Genomic DNA, 26,372 nt, shown 5'->3' on the forward strand with positions numbered 1-26,372 from the left:
TAAGAAAACTTCGATGAAAAACTTTGGAAAACCTTTATACTTAAGAAAATCACGGATTGGTATTCTTTTGTAAAATAAGTATGGAAACATTTTTAAAACCTTTCGTAAATGAGTTTAAAATGAAACTTAAATAAAACATTCAACACGGGAGTCAATTTTGAGGAAAGCTTTGAACAAGTAAAAACATTATAGAAAACCATTTACAGTATCATACTTCGTAAAATAGTTAACAGTGTAATAAATCCTTGTGCATGCGGGTTATCAATCATATGTGATTGATATGATAACCGGCATGTTTAACTTGTATTCCCCCCCCCCCCCCCCCCATAAAAACATGTAAAAACATTTAAAAGGTTAATTCGGGGGTATGAACCCACCAGTGGATCAAACGAAGGTGCCAGTTGGGTGCTCGGTGTCAAGTAAAGACTTGAACACACCTAGTGACCTATTAACATATGATATCATATGTTTACATACAATTAGTATATATAATACTAATTAAATAAGTATACGCAACCTAAAGTGCGGAAAACACTTTGGTTAAGTGCTAGGGGTGTCCCGGGTAACATTTAAGGGTGTGGATGGGTTGGATAAGGAGTTTACTCTCCTAAAACTCACTTTATGTGAGTTCACGGTTGGGAGGCCACATCCCCCATGAGTTTACGGCCGTAAACTCATTGGAGGAGTGTTTTTGATAGCTTTCAAGTCTCATAAGGGTTTAGAAGTGGTTCTAGGGATTTATACAAGGCTAAAGGGGGTGTCTAAGGGCCCAAGAGCTTACTCCCTTGGAGTTTACGGCCCAAAGGCCACTCCTTGGGAGTTTATGGCCGTAAGCTCCATGGCTTAGGCCGTGAACTCTTGTGCACCCTCCAATCTTTGATTTTAAGATCCTTGTTTCAACCCCAACAATTTCTAGTGAAGGTATATGGCCATTTAGGGGACTTAAACTCTCATTTGACATGGTTTGGGGGAGTTTACGGTCTAAGCATATGCTTGGGCCGTAAACTCTAGTTTGCTCCTCAAATGATGATGTTTAATTGTTCCAAACTCGAAATGGAAATTCCCTAAGCCATATCTCAAGCCTAAACATGACTTGGAAGTGTTTTTGGGGCATTTTTACATGGTTAGAGGGTGTTTACGGCCTAAGCATGTGCATTGGCCGTAAACCCTCTTTTATCCCCTAAAAATTATTGTTTTGAGGTTCAAACACTTCTAGGCTTAATCCTAAGTTAGTTTCTAACCTTAAGGAGGAGTTTTAGGGCAAGTTTGGCATCATTTTAGGGGTTTACGGCCCTAGAGTGTTCTTGGGCCGTAAACTCCTTACTCCTTGCCTTCCTGGATGATTTTTGAGCTATAATGACATGCAATGGGTTGTAAAACAAGCTAGGGTGCAAGAACTTATGATTTGGAGGCAGAAACTCGCAGATTTGATGCGAAATCGGGGTTGATGAGAGAGAGTAGAGAGAGGAAGTGGATTTAGGGTGGTAAAAGGGTTCAAATGGAGTACCCAACTCCCTATATATACCTTGGGTGTTGCACCCGGTATACGACTACCCGATACTATAGCTTACCGAGGTTTACACTTTTTACCCGGGTTAAAATGGTCGTAATAAAAATTAACTTTTTCCAATTAAATGGAAATGTAAGTTACTTGTCTTTATTTATTTTATCACGACGATAACGACATAAAATATAAATAAATAAAACATTTATTTATTTGACGACTTCAAATTAACGGAACTTTTATAAAATGGAATATTCCGTTAACGGAAACGGGGTAATATAACGGAATAAACTTTGGGTTGTCACAAGTAGTTACTATAATACAACACTATGATACTTTATTATTTCCCCATTGTATTCACATTGTGATCTTCTCACATAAGCGGAGATGTGAAAACTATATTTTTTTGGTTAATGATAGTCACACTTGGGAAAATACACACTTTTACAAGAAACAAATATACAAAACATTTGATGCCTTGGTAGAAGGCTACGTTTAGTAGAAAATATAGGTTTTTCTAGGAGTTACAAACATTTACTACAAAAATTTACATTGAACATTTACAAACATTTTCATCAAACTTATACAAACATTGACACTAAAATGCTTATGAACTCACCAACTTTAATGCTGATAAACTCTTTCAAAATAACTTGTATTCTCAGGTCACCAGTAGACAGGTACAGTCGACCAGGTTTTTGAGAAGACGGAGCATGTTCAAGACTCGTCTTTTATTTTGATTACTTGTTTTGATGTCTTTTTACTATGAAAGAACACATTTGTATTAAAATATACTATTAATGCAATGGATGATGTTGTTGCTTGTTTATTATTTTGTATTGTTATGATATTGTACATGATGTCCTCCACCCCCGAACGTTTTCGCCGTTCTGGTTTTGGGGTGTGACATATTGTACCATGTAAAGAGTAGTTTTAAATCACATAAAACTATGAATATATGTTTTCTCTGTGTTGGAATAGCCTTATGTATTCATACTAATGTTAAAACATGCTGGTTTCACCCATGGTACTTGTAAAATGATGTTTTATAGCCTTATTATTATAATAAAACTATGTGAAGTTGTTAGTTATTCATACACTAATCGTATTATTCAATACCAAATTGTGAGTTCTCATAACCATGCATAATATGACGGATGGCTTGACTCGACATTCTTCAGGCGTCGAAAAATCGTTCATGATCATTGTCATCACAGCCCCGCCGGCCTAGCTGTTGCAAGTAGCTCTGGTGCGGGATTGTCAGTCCCATAAGTACTTGAAGACATTATCTCACAAAGATATATCGACGTTTAAGTGTAGAATAATTGAAAATCCTTTGAAATGAATAACTGTTTATATGTTCCATAGACTATACCTAATATAGTTTATATGTTCGTTACGGTGATAAAACCTGTATTTAGTAAGATAGTACTTATGTTCCATAAACTATACCAATTATAGTTTATATATTCGTTTGTTTTGTGTCTCGGTATCTTGTAAATATGATATCGGTGTTCAATAACCTATGCCTATTATAGTTTATATGTTCGTTCCATTGGAATTATGATTATCCTGAAAATTTACCTTTGCTCAGCATGTTACAAAGGATTAAAGATATATACTCATATTTATATATAACATTTATATAAAATATGTTACCGTAAAAATAATGGTTGCAACTGATTTAAAACAATGTAAGGTCATTTGAAATTGTTTGTAACCGTTTGAAATCGTTTAACTGTTTCCACAAATTTAATTGTATTGTATTTAAACACATAATTGTATTTAAATTGATGCAACTGTAGATGTTAAGTTGTAAAAGTCGAATAGTGTCTTGTAATGATTCGCATTTTATATGTATTTTACTAAGTCAATGTTAAATGCGAAGTACTGCATGCGAAGTTTCAATGTATTAGACTTAGTATACTTTTTGTAAGTTCCCTATAAATAGGGACGTAGGCTTGAACTAGAAAGATAGAGATCGAAACACAAAATCTATCTTCAGATTTGAATTGATTCTGCATTTGAATTGTTAAGTCGAGTATTCGATTAGCGATTTTTAATCAATTCACTTGATTAATTTCTGAAATTCATCAAATTCTAAAGTTTTCTGAAATTTTTGTTTGTTCATCAATGGCGAACTTCAACATGAACACAATGACTTCTTTCTCTCATTTGCTTGGTTCTTCAACCAAAATTCCGATGTTGATTCCAGAATATTATGATCAGTGGGCTGATAGAATGGAAGATTACTTAAATGGAATTGATGAAGAACTTTGGAATTGTATCGATGGAACAGTTCAAGCTCCTACAAATGTTCAACAAATTGGTTCATCCACTGGATCTCCTGATGTTGAAGATCAACGAAAACGTCTGAAGGATAACGAAAAGAGATGCATGAGGGAATTAAGAGGTGCTCTTCCTCCTGTGGTTTACAATTACATTCGTAGTTGTAAAACAGCAAAAGACATCTGGAATACTCTAAAAGAGAAGTATCAAGGTAGCGAAAAGACGAAGATCAATTCTGTGAAGCAATGTCTGATTGAACTGAAGGAATTCAGACAGAAGGATGCAGAAACTCTTGAAAGTTATTATGATCGTCTGAATGAGCTTGTGTTTCGTTGCAATAGGTACGGTATCACTAGATCTATCATGTAATTCAATTTAACTTTCATAATGGGACTTCGCAAGGAGTGGCGAAGTGTAAGCATGATGATTAAGAATCAACAAAGTTTTGATTCAACAAAATTGAATGATCTCTACAATCAACTGAAAACACATGAATCCGAGGTTTCTGAAATGTATGAAGAATCAAAACTCGTTATTGGTGGTCCTCTGGCTTTAGTTTCAAAGGTATCTGAAAATGATGAAAAAGATGGATCAGATGATGAAGGATTTTTGATGAATTCCGATGATGAAGCTGTGGCATTCTATTCAAACAACAGAGTTAAAAAGTTTTTCAAAAATCCTTTTAATCCAAAAGGAAAGATGAATGATGTGAAGAATGTTACCACAAGGACTGGAGGAGATGAGAGGAAGAAGATGGAGAAAGTTGAGGAAAAACCGAAAAATGCGAATGAAGAAAAAAAATTGAAAGGTGATTCAGGAATCTATTGTCATTATTGCAATGGTGCGAACCATTTCGCAGCTGACTGCATGTTGCGAAAGAGAGAAGAGAAGAAAGAAAAAGTCAAAGATGAGGCATATTATTCTGAGAAGATTGAAGAATTGCGTGCAAAGACCAAAGGAGTGTCATTGGTTGCGAAAGGAGAAACAACTGAAGAAGAGAGTGGAACTTATCAGATCTGGTCTTCAGGATCTGATGATGAAGAAATGAGGCATCCCACACATGGAGCAATGTTCGCAAGTTTTGAGGAATGCGAAGGGAACATTTCAGGGAAATGCTTTGTGTCAAAATCCACTGACAAATCACCCATGACAACCAAGGTACGTACAATTCTTGAATCTTTTAATATTCCTTTATCTGCTTATGATGCTGAAATTGTTTCATTTGATGATACTATGGCTTATTTTGATTCTGTTATTGTGTCTGCTAGTAATGAAGCTAAGAAATTAAATGTGCAACTTAGTGAGACACGAAGAGAGTTAGAAATAAAGAGGAGCAGAGTTGAAAAATTAGAATTGCAAATCAAAAATATAGACAGTGATAGGAATAATCTTACTAATGATGTTAGGTTATTACTAGCATAGAGAAACATCTATTGTAATTCTGCAAAACGCTTATATGCAAAATTAACAGCTTTACATCACTCTTCTGAAATTAGCAAAGAACAACATAGAAAACTTTTTACCTTTTCTTGAGTATGAACGTGAAAAAGTTGATGTTGTTTCTTATGATTGCGAAAGCACAATTGCTCAAATTGACAAAATACCTGATGATAGATATACATATGGTATTGTCAAAATTGATGAATTTCTGAATGCTGATGAATTGGTTAACATTGTCAATGAAAGTTTGACAAAGAGTGAACAAGTGAAAATCATAAAGAAAACTGAAAATTCAAAGCTTGTTTCTCAATTGAATTATGCTGATATTGATGAAAATCTTGATAATGTAAGTGAAATCAGTGAGATAGAAGAGGAAGAAGAGATTGATTGTTCTCAATTGTCATTCATTAATATCACATCTAAGATCAAAGGTAAAGAAATAATAGTTGATTCAATAGTAGAGGATGAAATTGATAAACCTTCAACTTCGCAACATTGTATGTTTGATAATGTGGAAGTTGAAATCTGGAAATCTGATGACACAGATGTAAACAAACAAGAAAAGAAAGCTTCAACTGAAACACCTCAAAGGATTGTTGTTGATCAAGTGTTTGAAGATACAAAAGAATTTGATAAAAATTTAAATGATAAATGCGCACATTATTTGGAAACCAACACTGTGGTATATCCAAATTTTGTATGTACTGATAACAAAATTTTCCCAAATCAAATTTTTGTAACTACTGGAAATGCTGAAAAAGTTCATCCTGATTTTTATAAAATGATTAAAAAAGATAATCAAAAGTCCACACCTGAAGGTTTTTTCGCAAATCAAAGCACAGAAGAAAACAATTTAACCAAAAATCCTTATGTGTTTCAAAAACAAAAATCAACACAAAAATGGGTGGTTAAAGGTGAAAACTCAAACAAAGTTTTTGGAAAAGATGAAAAATCAAAGGTTGAAGTAAAATTAAATTCTCATGAATTCAAATTGATGGTTGGAAATTTTTCAACAGAAAATAATGTTTCAAAAAGAAAAGCAAGAAAAGCAATATTCTGGCAAGTTGTGTCAAATGAAAAATCAAAAGATGAAAAAGAGCAAAATACAAAAACATCAACAAGTTTTCATAAACCAATCAACTCTGTTGACAAGATTCCATATGTTCGAAAATATGACAACAAACGAAAATTTGAGAATTCGCAAAAATTTGCAAATAATCAAAAGTTTCACAATGTTGGCAAATTCACGAATACTTCATCAACTTTGAAGAACTCAACTCAAATCAAAAAGAAATTTTCACCAAAACAACCAAATTTTCCAAATCCTTCAATATCAAAACCAAACAAAGTTTCATATACAAAAGGAAAATCTGATGTAAGAACGTTCAATCATTGGTTTGAAGGAAAAGCAAAAAAATATCAAAATGGAAAATTTTCAGAAGAACAAATCAAAAGTGCATTTGAGAAGTATACAACTAATTATTCAACTGAGAGTACATCATCTAATAATTCGCAAATTCCAGTTCAAAAATGGAAACCAATTATCAAAAATGTGAATGTTGTGAAGGATAAGATTACAATTAATGGAAATCCAAAGTTATTGAATGATTATATTTCAAAATCTAGAACTGATGATGTTGATATTATTGATTCAGTTACAAACAAAGTGAAAACATGGTTCTTAAATTTCAAAAATTTGTTTCATTCTACTAATGATGGACCCAAAAAGTCTTGGGTTCCTAAATTTTTTCAATAAATGCAGGTGATATGTGACGAGCAATATGACATGAAATGGTACATTGATAGTGGTTGCTCTCGTCACATGACTGGAAGGAAAGAAAATTTGCGAGATTACAGAAGCTTGGAAAATGCTGGAGTTGTCAAGTTTGGAAATAATCACAAGTGTCAAGTGAAAGGATATGGGAAAGTCACAAATGGAAACTTCACAGTCAACAGAGTGGCATATGTTGAAGGACTTCAACATAATTTGATAAGTGTATCACAACTTGTTGTGGGTACTGGAAATCAAGTTATATTCAATGAAGAAGGTAGTGTCATTTCAAATGTCAAGACGAATGAAATACTCCTCAAATCCAAAAGATATGGTGATATGTTTACACTGGACATCAAACCGATTGTGGGAAAACCAGCTGTGTGTTTACTATCAAAAGCATCAAACGATCTTAGTTGGCTTTGGCATAGAAGATTGTCACACTTGAACTTTCGAAATATAAATAAACTAGTAACTGAAGATTTAGTTCGAGGATTGCCAATACTAAAATTTGATAATGATACTTTGTGTGTAGCTTGCGAACAAGGAAAACAACATCGAAAGGGTCATCCGATTGTGATAGATTCAAAAATCGTAGAGCCATTAGAACTTCTTCACATTGATCTATGTGGACCATCAACTGTTGCAACAATAAACAAAAAGCGGTATATTTTAGTTGTTGTAGATGATTTCTCTAGATTCACGTGGGTGTTTTTTCTCAGGTTGAAATCTGAAGTTGCTCAGACGATGATTGATTTTATCAAAAAGATTGAAGTTAGTCTGAAGAAGAATGTGCGAAAAATTAAAAGTGATAATGGTTCTGAGTTTAAAAATCAAACTCTTGACAATTTTCTCACAAGCAAAGGCATTTCGCATAATTTCTCATCACCATATACACCACAACAAAATGGTGTAGTTGAAAGAAGAAATCGATCTCTATGCGAAGCTGCCAGAACAATGTTGACATATGCAAATCTACCTCAATATCTTTGGGCAGAAGCTGTGTCCACAGCATGTTTTACTCAAAATCGATCATTCATTCATCGAAGATTTAATGTTACTCCATATGAAATAATCAATAATCGGAAACCTAATGTAAAATTTTTCCATGTTTTTGGTTGCAGGTGCTTTATCATGAATCTAAAAGATAATTTGTCCAAGTTTCAAGCTAAAGCTGATGAAGACATCTTTTTAGGATATTCACAAAATTCAGTTGCATACAGAGTGCTCAACAAACGAACAAGAAAAATTGAAGAAACGTTAAATTTAACATTTGATGATTACTATCTTAAACAAATTGATAGTAAATTTGAGAATAAATCAATACTTGTAGATTCTCATAATCCAATTGATAATTCTGAAATCAATGATTTTGATTATGACTTGATTTTTGGGATTCCTGACAGGGCCATTAATGCAGAGCGTAATGCTCCTGATAATCAAACATCAGAATCTTCAAAACATACTGATGAATCAATAATAACTTGTGAAAGCACATCAAATATTCACAAGGAACAAGAACATCCAGTTGAGGGGGAGCCTTCGCAAAATCAACAAGAATATCCAGTTGAGGGGGAGCCTTCACAAACTCAACAAGAACATCAAGTTGAGGGGGAGCATTTACAAAATCAACAAGAATATCAAGATATAGATCATGTTGAGGGGGAGCATGATGAAACAGAGACAATTAATCTTGATAATAATGACGAATTTCATGAAGTTAATGATAATTTTTCTGTTGCAGGATCTGAAAATGAAGATATGTTTGAAGATGCACCATTAGAATTTGATCCTAATTATCCACCACTTGAGAAATGGACAAGAAATCATCCAAAAGAACAGGTAATTGGAAATCTACAAGAAGGTGTGTTGACTAGAGCTCAACTTCGTGCGGAAAATGAGGTACTGAATGCGAACCAAGAACTTTGCATGTTTAATGTTTTTATTTCGAAAATAGAACCAAAAACTGTCAAGAATGCTATGGAACACTCAGATTGGGTTGTTGCTATGCAATCTGAATTAGCAGAATTTGAACGAAACAAGGTTTGGAGATTAGTTTCTAAACCCTCTGATGTTTCAATTGTTGGTTTAAAATGGATTTTTAAAAATAAAACCGACAAAGATGGCAATATTATTCGAAATAAAGCAAGATTAGTGGTAAAAGGTTATTCGCAACAAGAAGGTATTGACTATGAAGAAACATTTGCACCGGTTGCAAGACTTGAAGCAGTTCGCATATTTTTAGCCTATGCAGCTCACAAAGATTTTGATGTTTATCAAATGGATGTTAAATGTGCATTCTTAAATGGAAAACTCGAAGAAACAGTGTATGTTGAACAACCACCGGGGTTTGTAAACAGTGAGTTTCCTGATCATGTTTATATCCTTGACAAAGCTGTATATAGGTTAAAACAAGCACCAAGGGCCTGATACGCAACACTTACAAATTTCTTGAAACAATCTAAATTTAAACAAGGATCAGTTGACCCCACATTATTTCGCAAGAAAGTTGGGTGTCATCTAATGCTTGTTCAAATTTATGTTGATGATATTATCTTTGGTTCAACTGATCCAGCATTGTCAATTGAATTTGAAAATTTAATGAAAAGTCAGTTTGAAATGAGCATGATGGGAAAAATTAATAATTTTCTTGGTTTAAATATAAGGCAGAACAGAGAAGGAATCTTAATCAATCAAGAAAAATATACGAAGAACTTGCTTGAAAAGTTTGGAATGCTTAATAGCACAAAGCTCAGAGTACCTATGGCAGTAGGAACAAGACTAACTCCTTCGTTAGATGCTCCTGCTGTTGATCTGACACTGTATCGTAGCATGATAGGGTCTTTATTGTACTTAACTGCAAGTAGACCTGATATTATGTTTTCGGTTTGTTGTTGTGCTAGATTTCAAGCCAATCCAAGAGAGCCTCATTTGACTGTAGTGAAAAATATTTTTCGATATCTCAAGGGTACTGTTTCTTTAGGACTATGGTATCCTGCGAAAACAGGATTCTTCATTCAAGCTTTTTCAGACTCAGATCTAGGAGGGTGTACTTTGGACAGAAAAAGTACAACTGGTGGATGTCAACTTTTGGATGGAAAGTTAGTAAGTTGGCAATCAAAGAAACAAACTTGTGTGGCTATATCAACCGCTGAGGCTGAATACATATCTGCAGCTGCTTGTACTTCGCAAATTATCTGGATTCAGAGTCAACTTCGTGATTATGCAATCAACATGAAAAAGATTCCTTTGTATTGTGATTCGCAAAGTGCAATTCGCATCTGTCACAATCCAGTACAACACTCAAAGACAAAACACATTGCTCTTCGATATCATTTTATTAAAGATCATGTGGAAGATGGAAATATTGAAATTCATTTTGTCAAAACAACTGAACAACTTGCTGATATTTTTACAAAACCTCTTGATGAAAAATCCTTTGTTCGAATTTTAGCAGGTTTGGGGATGATTAATGCGAATTCAATTTTGTCAACACAAGAGTAAAAGCTTTGTTCAGCAGTCAAGAGTCGAAATCATTCAGAGGTTACTGTTCATTCAGAACGCTTCGCATGACTTCGCAACCACAGTTTTTTCGCATCTGGTTCCAAAATACTATGGTAAGGTTTACGCTTAATGTTTTCTTTATGAAAAATTGAAAATCCAAAAAGATTTTATTTTTTTAAAAATTGAAAATCCAAAAAGATTTTATTTTTTTTGAAAATTTAAAAATTCAAAAAGATTTTTTTTTGTTCTTTAAATTTGAAAAATTAAAAATACAAAAAGAGTTTATTTGTTTTGTTTTTATGTTTCTTGAAAAATTTCAAAATCACAAAAATATTTTTTTTGTTCTTTAAACTGGGTGTTGAGAATTTGATACAGGGATACAATGCGAAGAGGTCATACATTTATGTTTCTATGGGAAGGTATTAATTTGATACAGGGAACTAGTTAGTCTGTCCCTAGAAGCATGCTGCTGTATGTAGACCTCAAGCCTCGAATGATTCTATGTGTGGAAAATGAAAGCCTTGATGAAATAATCACATGAACATTTCTACCCAACAAGGCTTGTATTCACATAAATCAACAAGAGCTACCTTACTCTTCTCATATGAGTTAAGAGTTTTTTTGTTTTTTCCACATCATAACAAAGGTACACTTTGCTTCTTAACCAATCTTTTTAAACCAAAATGTTCTTCAAATTCAAATTTTTTTTTGAAAAGGATTTGTCCTTGAGGTCTTTGATAAAACCAATCAAAATCTAGACATTTCAAAACTCTGTGTTTAAGATCTAACATCATGAGACCGTGATGGAAGTGAAACCCAAAAATCATAAATCTTTAAGGAATTGACGGGGAACTTGGTTCCAGATTTTTACGAAACCTTTGTTTCAGTATAAACAATTTCGAAACTTCAAATCATATTCAATTCGCATGCGTAGTCTTGATCAAATATTTACAACCAAGAATATTTGTTACCCAACAAGATCCAAATCAAATTTTCCTTGAATATGATTTCAGTGTAAGTTTCATTCGTAAATTCTTGTCATGATAAATATTTTCACAAGCCAACTTGTCACTGACTACACTGGTCAAACAAGTCATTTCATTTACAATTTCTCACCTTATGTTAAGGCTGATATGTAATGAAATTTCAAACCAACCCAAAATAACCTTTAAAAGAGGCCCTTCGAAACTTCTTTACAAGTATTCGATTGTAATTCACGGGAAAATACACAAGCTGTTGATTATCTCTCTCGATAATTAACAAAGCAACCTTTGCCTGGGGTTTTACTGCATTCATGTCAAATTAAATTTTTGACATCACTACATTCCAAAAATTTCTTGTTTCTTATCTTATTTCATTGACACAATGCACACATGAAATCCTTGAGGTTCTGAGTAAAACCAACTCAGATTGATGATTTCGCAAGTCTGGCATATGACTTCGCTTTAACTCCCAAAAGTGAAAGAGCCTTGCTTCCATGCGAAGGGTTTTATCGGTTCGTATTCTATAACGGTTACTTGACAGGCTGTCTACTAAAACTGGTTGGTATTCTATCCGCTTTTCAAGGCGATGTGACAGTTACTTTTTACTGCATCATGATCTTTTACAGCAATGATCTGAGATTCAAGGTGCCACATCGGATTACATTAAATGCATCCTGCTTTAATTTCAAATCAAAGTTTGAGTAACCTATAAAAGGGGCATGAAGAACACTGTGTACGGTTACGCAAACAAGAATACTCACAAACCCTCAAAGCATTCATCTTGATTCTCGACTTCAAATCTCTTTCAAACCCTACAATGGCCATCACAAACTCAAACACTGACGAGGTCCTTTCTCAATCCCTCATGAAGATTCAAAGCACAAACTATCAGGTTGATCCCAAGGTATCCGCTTACCCAGAAGAATTGAAGATGCTCATTGTGGCTTTGAAATGATCACCGTTGTCAACTGCCATGTTCCGATCCTTCCCAGTTCCAATGATCTGGTTATCTCATGCTGCATCCACGGCTTCCTACAATCACACGGCGAATGTGATTACATTCAACCTAGTCAATAACAAGAGGGTGAAACTGTCCAAGAACTTGTTCGTGGAGTTGTTGGAAATTCCCAACAACCCACCTTTTGTGAAACCGGTAAATTCACAGATTATCCACATGTTTAACGAGATGGGTCATCAACCGGAGTTGGAGAAGATCAGTGAGTTCCGGAAGTCGGGATTGCCCTGTATTTGGAATTTTCTATTTGGAATTTTCCTCAGATGTCTTACAGGAAGATCTGTTGGTCTTGATAGAGGAAGAGTCGAAGTGTATGCCATGGTAATGGGTATATACTATGACATCAATGTAGATTACGCAACTCAATTGTGGAAGGAATTCGTCAAAAGTCTTGAAAACACGAATTCGGAGAAAGGGATATCATGTGCTAGGTACTGGAGTCTGATCTTGGAGAAAGTGTACGAAAAAGAAGGAATTACGGTTGAAGCAGATGTTGCAGTGGCTGAGTTTTCACTTTACCAATTTCCAAAAGTGGTAGAAGATGATGAGGCCATATTTACCAGGGTAGCTCGCATTCCGGATGCGATGCTTCGCAAAGTGTCTCCTACTCACAAAGTGTTGGTGAGGTATTTGCGAACCATTGACACGGCTGATCAGTCGGGTGTCTTACCGGATGTTGCTTCTCCATCCAAGAAGAAGAAGGGGAGTAAGAAATCTGCGAAGAGCTCACCTTCACAAACTGTTCAAAAAGAAGATGTGCAGAAAGATGTTTTACCCTCCAAATCTGGAGTGTTAAAACAAATTCGCAAGGCGGAAGTGAGTAGTAAGGGAGTTACTATTCGCAACATTCCTGCACCAGTTTCTCCTGGGCAGAAAAGACAAAGGGCGGAAGATGTTGCGAAGAATATGAAACACACACTAGGAAAGAAGAGGAAGATGGTGATTCACAATGAATCATCAGATGACGAAGTTATCCCTGAAACTCCACCTATTTCTCTACCTATCACAACTATGGTAACTGTTCCTCCACCTATTTCTCAACCTTCATAAATTTCACCACCTATTTCTCAACCTTCGCAAAGTTCACCAATTATTTCTCAAACTCAACTACTCGAAATAGATCATACCAAATCAATTACTGAGGAGGTACCTATTTCGGATACGGTTGTCAACGTATCTGATACGGGGGCACCTATCCCGAGTGTTGCATCCACACTACCCATCACCACCACTTCATCCATATTTGACCATGCCCTTCAGAACCCATTCACCACACTTTTCCCATCCCATTCACCTGAAACTCCTATACCTTCGCAACAAATGTCAGATCCAGAAGTCGAAGGAGGTGCTTTTGGTGGAGTCCTTGATGACATTTCCTTTGATTCTGATGAAGAAGAAATTCCTGATCATATGCTGATGACAGGAAAACAGTTCAAAATCCTTAATCAAAAATTGAAGACCATTATTCAATCACAAGCTGATTCAGGGAGAATGTCTTCGATTTCAGCAATGGAGGTGGATATAATGATTAAAGGGGCTGAGAAATGCATTTTGGAGAAAGTTGATCAGTCTGACAAGAATAACGAACTCCGAGTACAAGCTCAAGGGAATAATTTCACGACGACCCTTAAAGATCTTAAAGCTGCAAATAAAGAAAGACATCTTCTTTTTATTCAAGATGTAAAGAAAGTTCGTGAAGACGTCAATTTCAAAATTCAAGAGTTGAAGTCTGACATTGAGAAGGAACTGCAAGCAGTAAACACTCGACAGGAAGATCTTCACAAGCAGGTTGTGGAAATTTTGTCGCAAATCCACAAACTCAACAACACTCCTATTGCTGCTGATCAAAACGCTGCTACCATGGAGAAGTTTGATATCCTGATCAAATTGGTCACGGAGCTCAAATCCGCAGTTTCGCAGTCTTCTACTTCGCAAATCATTACTCCAGAATTTTTGTCTCTAAAGATTAACACTTTAGAACAAGCTATTCAGAAGGCTCTAGCTCCGATATCGAACTTTAGTTCTTTACTTCCGAAGGGTGCTCCACCTGTTTTCACAGGGGTGCAAGGGGGAGAGAAGAGTCGAAGTAAAGAAGTCGATGCGAAAACAGTGGGGAAGGTCATTTCAACTCAACTGGTTGCAACTATTCCAATCCCTACCAAACCGATTTCTTCAACAACAATTACTACAAAAACAATTTCTAAAGGAATTGTTATTGGAGGAAACGAAGGAGGTTCGAGTTCTCAACCTCAGAAGGATGTATCAGGGAAGGGAAAGGGCATCCTTTATAAAAAATCGAAAGAGGAGTTAAAAGCTGATGTCGAAGCTGAACTAGAAAGGATGAGACAGGTCCAAAGCATAATGCGACAACGTGCAAGTGATCCTCCCTCAATGAACAAAGGAGATCCTACGAAACTTTACTCTTACGAAACGATAGAGTCTAAAGTAGTAGGAAGGGAGATGTACGAGTTCGAGAAAAAGCCAAAACGAAGTTATGACATTGCGAACTCAGATCACTGTCAGCTGGACTTCCCTATAAATGAAATGTTGTTCATCACTGCACAATACAAGATCAGTGAGAAATTTGATAATCCAGATGACTACACTCATATGAAAATCAGATTTCATGCTGTTCTTGCGAAGAATCCTGATGAAGTCTGGTCCCTGATGAAGATCAAGAAGGTGCTCACGATAAAGAAGGATGTTCTGTTCGAAGACATGCTTCAGAACTTTCGATATTTTGTCCTCAGGGAAGACAACAAACAATATGACTTCACTGTTGCTGACTTCCCATTGATGAACTGCAATGATCTTATTCAAGTAGCTTTGATTCTGAAGAACATGGAAGATAACAAGCTTAAAGGCTCAGAGACTGATGTTTTCAAAGTCGGGTTTGTGCATGTGAAGACTTACATCGACAACTACTTCGATTGTCTAGCACTGACTGATGAGGAGTTGGCGAATGTGCTTGGAAGAGAAGTGAAGGTTCCATGGGAAGACACTTTGACACAATCAGCATTGTCGAAGTATGTTGTGGGTGAGATTTGCCTTAAACCTTTTGGCATGGTGTTTTTGGGAAGAGACACTAAGGGCAAACCAAAGAAGTTCTTGTTCAAAGCTTCAGAAATCGAAAGATATAATTCTTCGCAATATACGCACTTCATTGTACGTATGAATAATTGCAAGAAAAACACAGAAGGTGACAAGAAGGACTTGAAGAAGGTGATCTCCTGGTATGGAGAAGTGCGAAGAACGATTCACTCTGCAATTCAAATGCTTTTAGGTTGAATTGTATCGACTGTTTACAAAGGGGGAGAATGTAGATGTTAAGTTGTAAAAGTCGAATAGTGTCTTGTAATGATTCGCATTTTATATGTATTTTACTAAGTCAATGTTAAATGCGAAGTACTGCATGCGAAGTTTCAATGTATTAGACTTAGTATACTTTTTGTAAGTTCCCTATAAATAGGGACGTAGGCTTGAACTAGAAAGATAGAGATCGAAACACAAAATCTATCTTGAGCCTATTCAGTAATCAGTCTTAATAAAATTGAGATCTGATTAATATTTACTTCGTGTGTTCATTATATTTCATCATTCAAATCTCTTGTTTTACATCTTAATTCTCGATAACAATTCTCATCAGAAACCATTAATTAAAGTGTTAGAAAACACTTGTTTTGTGTTGAGAGTGATTACCGAAAATTGCACAAGTGTTGAAGGGTTTTTGGTTCCCAAGAGTTATCGGCCGAAAACGGTTCTCGGCCGAACACAGTTTTCGGTCCTGAGCTTTTTTCGGTTACTTGAAGATATGAAGGTTGTTCATGGTGTTCTTGGTGAAAATATGAAGATTTAAAGGTTTTCTCTTGAAGATTTGAATGTTCTTGGATGATCCTTGGGAGCAAAATGAGAGTGTTTTTGGGTGTGAATGGTGAGAAATGACTAAGTTTTTGAAGGAAAGATGAATATACTGGTTGGGTTTTTGGACAGAGGAGGGTTTTCGGCCGAAATATGTTTTTGTTTCGAAGGTTTTCGGCCGAAAACGGGTTGCTGAACGAGTTTTGGGGTTTTTGAGGGAAAAATCTCGATTTTTCGAGTGTTTTTGGTTCCGAAAACTTATATAAACTTAATTTATATATTTTAGATTATTTTCTAGGGTTTTTTCCAAAATAGACCTTATATTTGCAGTTTTTTTCTATTTAAACCAAAAACTTTATTTATTTCCTAAAAAGACCACACATTTTGATGTTCCTTGTTATTTATTATGCATAATCGGTTGACTAGTCAATAGCCGGTATCACGAATGTATCCTTCCTGCATACCCTTTCTTTTCTTGCGTACCTTTCTTTTCTTCTACACTCGCTAGGTTTCATTCGTTCACTTCAAGATACACAAGTCGATATGAACGTCTAGGGCTTTTTCTGAAATCGCACAACAAGAAAGTCATGGCATCTAACAACGATGCCAAGAAGAAAACTAAGAAACACAAGAAAAAATACGCAAATTATGAGGATCCCGAAGATGAAATTCTCATATCAGACATGCCCATGGACTATGAGAGGGAAAAGGTAATAGCTGTTTCATTCCAATCTGTTAACGATCCTTTTCTTACCAAACTTTTTGAAGATGAATCTGAGATTTTTGGTGAAAAAGATGAATATGTAGATGATTTAGTTTATCTAGAAGATGACGAGAATGACATTGGTGGTTCCAGTTCTGTCCATGATCCCACCATAGAGTGGAATCTCATGGAACCAAAGGTTGGAGAGAAATATCAAAAATTTTCTCAATTGAAAAATTGTCTTATTAACTACGCTGTGGCCCATGGGTACCCCCTAAGGTTTGAGAAACTTGAAAGTACTAGGTTAGTAGCTAGATGTGGTAGAGATTATGACAAAAAAATGTGATTTTCGTTTGTATGCATCATGGATGAACACATAAAGAACAGTCCAAGTAAAGTCAATGAAAAAGAAGCACTCATGCTCAAGAAAGTTTACTTTTGGACACCTTGTATCCCCTCAGTGGATTGTTTCTCATCTTGTGAAGGAGATTGTTTTCAACCCATCTATTAAACTTAAAGAATTGAGGGAACTCATTAAGACAAAATTCAAGATCACTCTATCTATCAGTAAATGTAACAGGGCTAAATATAAGGCAATAGTGATGACTGAAGGGAAGGCTAGTGATCATTATGCTAGAATTTGGTACTATGCTGCAGAAATACAAAGATCCAACCCTGATAGTACTGTGCAAGTGGGTGTAAACCTTAATCCTGATGGAAAACATTACTTCCATAGATTCTATGTATGCTTTCATGCATTGAAAACAGGATGGATTGCTGGATGTCGAAGAGTGATAGGATTAGATGGATGCTTTTTGAAAGGGCAAGTAAAGGGTCAACTCCTAACCGCTATAGGAAGGGATGCCAATAACCAAGTATATCCTATATGTTGAGCTGTGGTAGACATTGAAAACAAGCAAAACTGGAAATGGTTCTTGAAGCTTCTTTGTGAGGATGTTGGAGTACAAGAAGGTGGCGGTCTTACAATTATATCAGACCAGCATAAGGTATATTGTTATTCTTGTCCCTTATGTCATAAATTTCAAAGTTTTTCTTGTCCATTTTTTCATAAAAAGGGTGTTAAATAACATTGCTATTCTTTTAGGGGCTACTTGAAGCAGTAAAGGAGGTCTTGCCAAATGCGGAGCATAGACAATGTGCTCGCCATATATATGCAAACTTTAAGAAGTCATATAAAGGAGAAGAGTACAAAGATCTATTTTGGGCTGCTGCTGGTTGCACTGTCGAACCTGAATTCATATCTGTGATGGAGAGATTGAAGGCTACAAATGTGGGTGCATATGAATACTTAATGTCCCATAACCCGAGCTCATGGAGTCGTGCTTACTTTTGTCAAGGTAAGTATTACATTTTCCTTTTTACTTAAATTTGTCTTTATACTTTAATATAGCACTTAACATTTGGTGTTTGCACTTAACATTTGTGGTTTGGACGTTTTTGCCCTTGTTGATGTGCTAGATTGAACAAAGGAATGAGCAATTCCAATGCAACCAAAGTGGATGAATTTGTAAATCAAAGTGGATAAGGTTGTTGTAATTTAAGTAAAGTTGAAAACAAAATTCTGAAAACAAAAATCTGAAAATTAGAAATCTGAAAAATAGAAAATCTGAAAAACAAAAATTTGAAAAACAAAAATCTGAAAATATAAATCTGAATCTGAAAATCTGAAAATATAAATATGAAAATAGCAATCTGAAAATCTGAAAATATAAATCTGAAAACAGCAATCTGAAAATCTGAAATCTGAAAATAGCAATCTGAAAATCTGAAATCTAAAAACAACAATCTGAAAATCTGAAAAACAGGTATGTTTATTTGAAATCTGAAAAACATAAATCTGAAAAACAAGTGTGTTTATTTTTTAACAGATAGAGCATGTGAGGCTTTTGAGAATGGTGTTAGTGAAAGCTTCAATGCGATGATTGTTGATGCTAGAAAGAGGCCATTGTTAACAATGTTGGAGATGATACGTTTAAGTGTCACGGAGAGAGTTTCTTTTATGTATAACCTACAACAAATGTGGGAGGCTCCTATTTGCCCTGCAATCATTAAGAAATTAGAAACATTTGGTGAACACTACAGGTTAGTACATTGCTTGTATTTGGAAACATGTGTTGGCATATTACAGCTTCTAATAAGTGCATTTAATGTATTTGTAGGTCATGGTCTGTCATACCAAGTGGTGGAGGGATATTTGAGGCAAGGTCAACCTATGAGTCCTACTGTGTAGATTTGCAGTCTTGGTACTACTCATGTAGACTATGGGAATTATCAAGGATTCCTTGTGTTCATGCAATAGCTGCAATGTTTTACAATCAGCAAAATCCAGAGGATTTCATCAGTCCTTGGTTTTCAAGTGAAAGATTCAAGGAGAGTTATGCTACTTTTTTACAACCTATGAATGGTAGCAACCTATGGCCAACAACTCCTTATGAAAAACCTTTGCCACCTATGTCTAGGCGGATGCCTGGGAGGCCTACTGTGAACAGGAAGAAGCATGCCAGTGAGAAAGGAGACGGCATATCTAGGAAAAGAACTGTTAAGTGTAACAATTGTCAAGAGTTTGGACATAATAAAAAGTCATGTAAGAATCCTACAAAGGAGCCTGAGCCCAAACCAAAAAAGAAGATAGGAATGCCAAGTGTGGAGAAGATTGAAGGTACTTCAAAAAGACCAAGAAAAAAAAAACTAAAGTTCTAAGTGCATATTCACAAGCAGTTGCTGATTTGAGGGAGTCTGGATACATTTCCCAAGAAATTGAGGAGCTAATGGGTACAAGGGATGATGTTACCTAAGAAACTATTACCCAAGAAACTGTGCAACTACCAACAATGGATGATGTCACATTTGAAGAACAAGGCATTGAAGAAACACAAATGGATGATGTAACTTTTGTACCTGAAACTATTACACCTGGTTCGACCCCGGCAGAACCAATGACATTGGACTAATAGAGTAGAGGTGATTGTATTTTTGTAGAGGGGGTGGGGGTATTTTTGTATAGTACCATTAATATGGGCATTTTGGTCTTTTTGTTGCAACTTATTATTTGGCCTTTTTGTAAGTGTTAATGATGGCCAAGTTCACACCCACATGTTATTTAGAAACTGATCCACTTTGGATTAACATTCCCCTTTGTAAACTGTTTATGAAATGTTGTGTACTTTGTTTATTTTCTACATTCATTTTTGTCTTTTTCTTATTAGGATATTCTACTTTCAAATATCTATCAAATTATATCATATTAGTTTATAATAAAGGCCCAATAACAGCCCCCATATTAACAGTTTTTTTTTTTTTTTTTTTTTTTTTTTTTTTTTTTTTTTTTGTAATAAAGTTACGCTTTTAGGAAAAACCAAATTTTAACTTAACAGCCCCCACACCATTTTGTGAAACAACATTTTTTTTTTTGTATATAAAAAACTACAAAATTTAATAATGAATGAATGTAAACCTTAAAAGGGTAAAATTGAAAACTGAAAATAACATATATAGAAAAGTACTTATATTCTCATACAAAACATAACCAACTATTTTGTCATACAAAACATAACCAGCCTTAAGATGACCAATGTCAAGACAACCTTAATTCATCAAAAGTAACACAACCTTAAAATGACAAATGTCAAGACAACTACCAAGAATACCACAATCCTAACATACTTTACTCTTCGTTCTTCACATTCCAAACACGCTTTTTTTCTTCAACTTTAACTTTAATTCTTTGATCTCATCTTCCATACCCTTCATATCATGGTGCATATTGAAGAGTAGATCCTTGTACCTTTGGATTGTAAGTTCATCATCAATCCACATGAAATACTTGCAATTCATACTTTCATCCTGCAAAAGAAGCAACATTTACATATCATTACATGGTATAACTTCAGGTTTATATTTGGACATCCAAAAAAAGTTTACAAACATTTTACCTTGTAATTTGGACATCCATAAAATCTTCTACCAGGATTCTTTGCAGTCCATGATGTAAACATAAGAACTTCTTCATTACACTTGCACAATTCAACTTCACCATTCCTTACTATCCTTCTACTTCTGATGCTCTTGATATTTGAAGAAGATGACATTTTCGAGGACTCCATGATGTAAACATAAGAGCTTCTTCATTACACTTGCACAATTCAACTTCACCATTCCTTACTATCCTTCTACTTCTGATGCTCTTGATATTTGAAGAAGATGACATTTTCGAGGACTAACAAGTTGGTGAATCAAGCAAAGAATGATCAATTCAGGTTTATATTCATATATCAATTCAGTTTTATAAACCTGAATTAACATCAATAAACATCAATTCGGTTTCATATAACAAAGTTTTCAACACACTACAAATATGTGCATACTAAAAAAGACTTTTTTATTAGATTTATGCATACAAAAAAACTGAATTTGACATTCAAATTATATTGTAAGGAACCTGATTTTGACATTCAAATTATATTATAAGTGGTAATATAAATAAAACTCATTCGTAAGAAGTGTGGAATCAACTTTGTTTTTTCTAGCGCCAGGAACCTGATTCTATAGTTCTATCTGTTTCAAGCAATTGTATTTCATGTTTTGCAAGAAACAAAACAATCTTGAAAGGAGTGTGGAATTCGTTGGTTAAAATAAAATCCAAATAGTTGTTGATGGGGAATTCCTTCGCAGATGGAGGAGAAGAAACCCACTTTACAAATCAGTTTTTTTAGTATGCACAAATCTAGATTTTAATTTTTTTTTAGTATGCACAAATCTAGATTTTTAATTAAATTGATTTATAATCATGGGAATCTAAGCAATTAGAAGCTAAGAAGTCAAACGAAATCGGGCTGATCAAAGCGTGAGACCGAGAAAAAAACTTACTTTATTGATTCCTGGATGCCATAGCCTTCTTGTGCGATTTATGGAACTAAGAATTGGATGTTATGGCTTTCTTGTTGTGCGATTTCAGAAAAAGCCATAGATTTTCATATCGACTTGTGTATCTTGAAGCGAACGAATGAAACCTAGCGAGTGTAGAAAAGAAAGGGTATGCAAGAAAAGAAAGGGTACGTATTGACTAGTCAACCGGTTATGCATAATAAATAACAAGGAACATCCTTCTTTTTAGGAAATAAATAAAGTTTTTTGTTTAAATAGAAAAAACTGCAAATATAAGGTCTATTTTGGAAAAAACCCTATTTTCTAACCGTCATGAATTTTAATAAAAGTTCAAATTTTATTTATCGGGTTTGACTTTTATTGACTGGAAAGAAAATATCATGTTGTTGTGACAAAAGTCGACAACGAACTCTACTGATATCGTTCCTCATTCACGTACTGGAAACGAATTTTAGATGGATGGTCATAATAGAAATTGAAATTGAAAATCATTGATTTGGAGTCGAGGTCGTATTCAACTGTTGCAGAGGTTGTTTAATTCGCATCAGGAACGTTCAACTCCTTGGGTCAAACGGAATTGACAGAAATCAAAATTAACTTTGATTAGAGTTAGTGGTCGCATAGTCGAAATTGCTTGGGGTTAGTGTTCTTGGAGTCGAAAGCCTTTACTAGAGTTTGTTCGCATCTGAAACACGAATTTGATTCGATTTGATGGCAAGTGTTTTGGAGTCGAAATCGACTTCGATTATTGATAGGTGTTTTTGTGTCCTAGTCTATGAAGTGTCGAACGACCTTATTTGGAGTCAAAATTGTGTTCGACTGTTGTATTTCTGTTCGCATAAGGGTCGATTTAATCATTTGAGTTCAAATCGAAATTGACGTTATGTTGTGTCAAGTCGAATGTTTATGTTTGGAGGTCGAAATCGATATTATTGTTTGAGTCAAGTATCAACTAGTAAATGGATTTAGAAGTCGAACAATTTGAGGTTAATAGTCGAATGGAATTTGACTGATGGGGTCTTGATGATGAACGGGTTTCTTGGGATCGTTCGCATCGAACACTTATGCTTGGAGTCGAAATTGATTTTAGCCGGTTTGATTTCGAGTTAAGTGTTTGGAATGGTTCGACTTTTGCCTTGTGATTTTGATTTGTGATAAATTTTGTGAATTGAGAATTTGACTCATGATGCGTTCCGTTCGCATCTGGTATCACATTGGAGAAGAAAGGAAAATGTTCGTTTCGAATCCCTTATCTCTCAACAATTTGACAATTTCCACCCACTTTTCAAATGGGATCATATTCTGTGAAGAATGTAGAATTTTCATTTCGAATCCCTGCAATTAAAGCAAATTGGCAAAATTATCTAGTTTCGACATTGGGTAAAATAGTAATTCAACAATTTCACAAGGCCCCCACCTTTGCATTAAAAGAAAACACAAGGGTAAAATAGTAATTCAAGATTAGATAAAGTATAAACACCATGAGAATAGTAAAATTCAAACTTACTTGAGCTTCTCAACCCATGCTTCAGTTCCTTCTGTTACACATATAACATCAAGCTACGAAAAAAAACGTCAAAATGGCAATAATAAAGATTTTATAATGAAATGGGAAAGAGAACTTACTTAAGATATATGCTATATCTAGGAAAGAAACACTGTTCACAATTCGTTAAATCCCCAATCATTTGATTGTATATAATACCAAAATAAACATCTAATGTGATTTTCAATTATACTATTGGAGAAGATTCAAAAGTATGACATGGCATCCAACATGGTGCTTAGTTGGCAGAATTGTTCAAATTGTCTCTGCATGGCACTAAATGGACAACATCTTAAAACGGTGAAAATACAATGTGTTTTTCTCTGTTTGTTTTCATTGAGGTTAAACTTTGGGTAAGTGAGAAAATAGGTTTTTTCTAATGGTAAAAAATGTAATAAGAGTTTAATCTTTTATATAAAATAGTTATGTTGCTAAAATGATGTGATGGTGAAACTACATTATTTTTTTCTTCCTTTTGCTCTTATCATTTTATGATAGATTTATGGACAGAACTATTATATTTTTATGAATATTATAGAATAATTTAGTAGCTAAATCGATAATATTTGGGAAATTTACGTTATAGTCTTTTGAATTTACCCTTAAATACTAATGTGGACCGATTGAGACACATTTTTTCAGGGTAGTTTCTTCGCTAGCTTTGCACTTGGTTGGGTGATCACAAATGGAGCAGGACTTGCATCTTACCTAATTGACACTATTCGTAGAAGAATGATGATGACATCAGGTGAGGAAGTGAAGTACTTCTTCGTGACATTGCTAGTGCTGGTGTGATTTCTGGTTATGACAAACTCCAGCTCATCATCTTTGGTAAGAAGTATGGATTTGGAGGTGCTTAATTATGATGTCATATCACAGCTACATGAATGGTGATGAACTAATCCATCACAAATATGCATTAACAGTTGGAATATGATGAAATTGAATCATCTAAAAAAGTTTTGATTCAATACTCATTATTATAAAACTAAGAAAAAATGAAAAGGGAAGATGAACAATAACAGGAATTTTATCAAACAGTTGGTGGGCACAGGGCGTTGCAGTCTTACATACCAGATGGAGAAACGACGATACAGACAAAATTGACATTCGTAAGGAGTTCTTCTTGAGTACCTTTAAATCCTCCATCGGGAAAGACGACCAGACCGTGAGTTGTAAAGGAAGGAGAAAACGGAAACTCAACTACTCAAGCAGGAACATCCAATTTCCAAACTCAGGTGATTCTGTGTAAATAAGAAACAAACGATCTGAGAACGGAAAAGAGGATTTTGAAATCATAAATCGAAAATCAACATGTGAAATGAGAAGTCACCGGATTGTGCAGCCTCTGGACCATACAGTGCCGCCGTCGGAGCCGTAGAGACATCAGACGCGTACTTTCTCGGCCTTCCTCTCTTCCGCTTCACTACAGCGTTTCCATTGACGTTGATCCCTGTCATAACGCGTAATTGTTTTCACCAGAATCTCCGCCTCCGCTGTTGATGGCGTTAGGGTTGTTGTAATCAGGCGTTGGTGACGGCGACGTAGGTTGCACCATATGTGTACATGACGGCGTTCCGTTGGCGGTGACATCTAGGGCTCGAGAGAAGGTGGAGCATTTGAGGCAGTGGAAAAGGAGGAAGAAAGAGCTTTTATCAGAGGAGCAGAAAGAGAAAGAGCGAAAAAAACATCAACATGCGTCTGAAAACTAACTCCAATCGTTGTAAACCACAAATTTTTTATGTGATATTGAAATAGAAACAGAGAATCGAAGGAATACCGCCTGATGAACTTGACGATGACAGTGAATTAGATGGACCTTTCTTTGATCGAGTGTTGAAGAAGCAGTGACATAGTAGAAGCTGAAGAGAGACCGTTTATATGTGTGTGTGCCGACCCTTGCTTCTTCCATCCCTCAAAAAATCGATGTACGTCTCGACCTGTGGTGCGGTGAGCATCTGCGTTTTTCTGTGGTTCGTTTAAGCAGATGGGGAAACCCACATAAACATTTGTGGGTTGGTTTGGAAGAACACGTATGAAGGAATGAAGCAGAAGATATCAATCAGATGGTGAAAAAGCAGACGAAGCGGTGAATGGAGAGATGGCAGAAAACGATGAACCGATGGGATGACGATGCCAACGTCAAACGATCAAGATGTAGCACGTGGAAACCACTTTTTCAAATATATAGAAAAAATAGAAATAAAAAATTAATGAAGGATAAATAAGAATTTAAGAAAAAAACCCACCAATCAGAGAGAAATCCTGTTCATCTATATATATATATATATATATATATATATATATATATATATATATATATATATATATATATGGAAGAGTTATATAAAAAATGAATGATTAAGACAACACATATTTGAACCAATGAAAACATGACAACACATCACTTCCACAATGCATTACTTGTAAAAAAAAATGGACACGTGTCATTTGATTATTGGTTCTGATAGATGTTGCCCTAGTTATTTGTTTTCCATACAACTCATTCCTATATATATATATATATATATATATATATATATATATATATATATATATATATATATATATATATATATATATATATATATAATAACAATAAAGAAATTGCATTAAAGTTTAGGAGAATGTCTTACAAGGATTTTCACTTTATGGGTTCTTATCACATGTATACGTTTGTAACTCAAATATTCCATTTTTTTAATGTAATATATCAATTGAAAAATCATTTAATATTGTGGTTGCAGTGGCCTGTCATGATAATTTTAGTCCTAGTTCACGGTGCGGAGAATCTCATATACATTGGGTATGTTGATGATCATTCTTTTGTCAACGTGATTTCGATTTTTATCTT

General features: G+C 34.9%; 1 long non-coding RNA gene across 6 annotated transcripts; it reads right to left on the bottom strand.

Annotated features, from left to right (window-relative positions):
- Window positions 1-20,554: 20,554 nt before the first annotated feature.
- Window positions 20,555-25,710, bottom strand: LOC111889489 (uncharacterized). Of its 6 annotated transcripts, XR_002849552.3 has the most exons (6): window positions 24,852-25,707; window positions 24,227-24,762; window positions 23,480-23,532; window positions 21,955-23,307; window positions 21,021-21,304; window positions 20,555-20,931 (listed from the first exon to the last, which is right to left on the bottom strand). It is a non-coding gene; the product is annotated as an uncharacterized LOC111889489 (long non-coding RNA). The 6 variants fall into 6 exon arrangements; XR_008231899.1 differs by having other exon boundaries at window positions 21,955-24,762; window positions 24,852-25,167; window positions 25,299-25,709; XR_008231898.1 differs by having other exon boundaries at window positions 23,480-24,762; window positions 24,852-25,709.
- Window positions 25,711-26,372: the final 662 nt, after the last annotated feature.

Source organism: Lactuca sativa, chromosome 4, assembly GCF_002870075.4.
Source record: "Lactuca sativa cultivar Salinas chromosome 4, Lsat_Salinas_v11, whole genome shotgun sequence".
NCBI classification, from domain to species: Eukaryota; Viridiplantae; Streptophyta; class Magnoliopsida; order Asterales; family Asteraceae; genus Lactuca; species Lactuca sativa.